The sequence below is a fragment of the Eschrichtius robustus genome, chromosome 17 (assembly GCF_028021215.1).
Source record: "Eschrichtius robustus isolate mEscRob2 chromosome 17, mEscRob2.pri, whole genome shotgun sequence".
Lineage (NCBI taxonomy): Eukaryota > Metazoa > Chordata > Mammalia > Artiodactyla > Eschrichtiidae > Eschrichtius > Eschrichtius robustus.
The window spans coordinates 68,994,321-68,996,809 of NC_090840.1; positions in this window are offsets into that span (position 1 = coordinate 68,994,321).

Below are 2,489 nucleotides of genomic sequence, written 5' to 3' on the forward strand. Positions count from 1 at the left end.
ATGTTACTTAGTCTATGCAGATTGCTGCTACAGAGAGGAAAGGATTAAAACCAAGCTGGGGTGATGGAAATGATTTTCCTGCAGGGAGCTGTCCCCCCATTCAGCTGTCATACCACCTGCCACTGGTTCTGTCCTTACAGCCCCTCAGTGAAACAGCCTGGCTGTGCATGGATCAAAAAAAGAACCCAGAAAGGGACAGTGGGGTTTATATTCTACACTCCAATTATATTAACTGATAGCTCCCACATTATATACAAGTCAAGAAGTTCATAATGTAACATGTTGCTTGTTCTTAAGATTAAAAATGTAACTGTAATATAGCTTTGCCAAAGGGGATCTCCACATTGATTCAGAGGTAAGGCTTTCCCAAAGTGCTAATAATAGAAAATAAATAAATCAGTGGAAAGTGTGTGTTTAAAAATTCAAGAAATATTGCTTTAAAAGAAAATTTACCTGGTAAGGAAACCAAGTATGAAAAAGTATTTATGAAACTTAATTTTGTGGGGCTATTCTATAGACTTTAAAAAATGATGTTTCAAAATGACTTACTTTCTAGTAAGTCTCTTATTCATTTGTTGCACAATTCCTGTTTTCCAAGGATAAATACCGTCTTTGCTTTAGGGAGAGTGACATTCAAATTTGATGCTAGTCACCTATTTAAGACCTTGAATTTTTATAAGCACCATAATTTTCTCTGATAGTATAAGGATTCAGATCTAGGTACAATACAAGCAACTCTGGTGATAAACATTTGTCAATACATCTACAATACATTTTTCTAATCACCCAACTCAGATATTATATAAATAAGAAAAAGAGAATGATACCAGAATTACAATGCTATGATCCAGAAATATCTACCTAGAATTCTGAATTTGTCCCAAATTCTCATGCATACACTACATAATATACGTACTAAAATAGGTAATTTAAAGAGTTAAACTTTTATTAAAAATATAAAAGAATAGGCAAATACTAGGAAAACTCTTGATTTAGTGTGATAGTTATTTTAAAAAGAAAATAAAACAGTATCTCAACTGTTTGAGTAACCGTATTTAGCCTCTAGAAAAATGTAGTAAAAACTAATGTAAAGAATGAGTGAATTTGCACACTGGAATGAAAGGGAAAAGTTTATAATTTAAGAGTTCTTTTCAACGCTATTCTGTAAAATTTTAAATTGTATCTACAAATCGTTTGATGGGTATAACTATGTGTTCTAGCCAGTTCTATATAAATACACATTTTAATTTTAATTCTTTCATCATTGGCATGTTTGAATGTGTGCTGACCCTTAAAAATTTTGTTAAAATGACCTTTAAAAAATATCATCATCCTGCTTAAAATCTCCAAAGGTACATTATCATATGCCTTCGCTGCAATGAGAAATCTACAGGGAAAACAAACAAAAAAAGCCGAACAAATAACAACAACAACAAAAACAACCTTGAAATCTACAAAGGGCAGTGAAGTTGTTCTGCCTCTTTTCAGTCACCTCCCTTCTTCGACTACCAACCCCTTTGCTTTACTCTAAAGCTGAGCTGAAAGTCAACATATAGTCAGGCGTCCAGTTCGGGGGCAGCCCTCGGTGGCCCATCAGGATTTCCAGATCTTTTGCATCACACTTCCTCCCTGGGTGTGACATCAAAGGCAATCCCGGGTCCAGCCAAGAGGACTGGAGGAGTGTAGCCTTTCTGAGCAGCTGTGCCGGAGACACCCGGCAGCAAAGGTCTTCAAGGGTGGGCAATTAATTGGGCAAAGAGAGGCCCAAAGGGCTCCTCCACTACATGCACCTTCTGGGAGCAGGGCTGTAGCAGCTCTCGATCGGTGAGTCCAAGCACACTTAAGTCTGTGCAATAGGACCCGGGTCTTGTAAACCCTCCTCCCCAGACACCACGTCTCAGCTCCCAGCCCCTCTTTCCAGCCTTAATTATCCTTTCACAGCCATTTCCCCCTCGTTGCCCTTCTACAGCCAGAGGAAAAGCTTCTCTCACCTCTCCATCCCCGCCCTCACACAGACCCTCCTTTTGGACACTCCCACCCCCCGACCCGTGCACACGGACCCATTCTGGAGCCCTCGCTCGCGCTGAGCGGGAAGCAGCAGGCAAATTCCACCCAAGGTGTTGATTCAGTTCGTTCTAACCCAGACTCTGGCTCGCCTACCATGGTGGGGGAAGGGAGGCCGTGACTCTGAGATGAGGTGGAGAGGAACCGTTACCTACACCCTAACTTTACCTGGTCAGTGTGGTCTTCTCTTAATTTATATTATTTAAATATAAGAACACATTTTAGGGTGATATGATGGACCCATCTTATATTGGGCAACATGAGTTGAAGCTTTAAAGAGCAGTCCTCTAGAGCTTCATTTAACAACAAATTTGTGCATCTGTTTCACAAGAACTTATCACCGCTCCGAGGTTTCTTGGCAACTGAGCTATTTTTACCTGCAGAGAACTAAAGAGGAGCTGGAGGGTATTTAAAACAACACATTC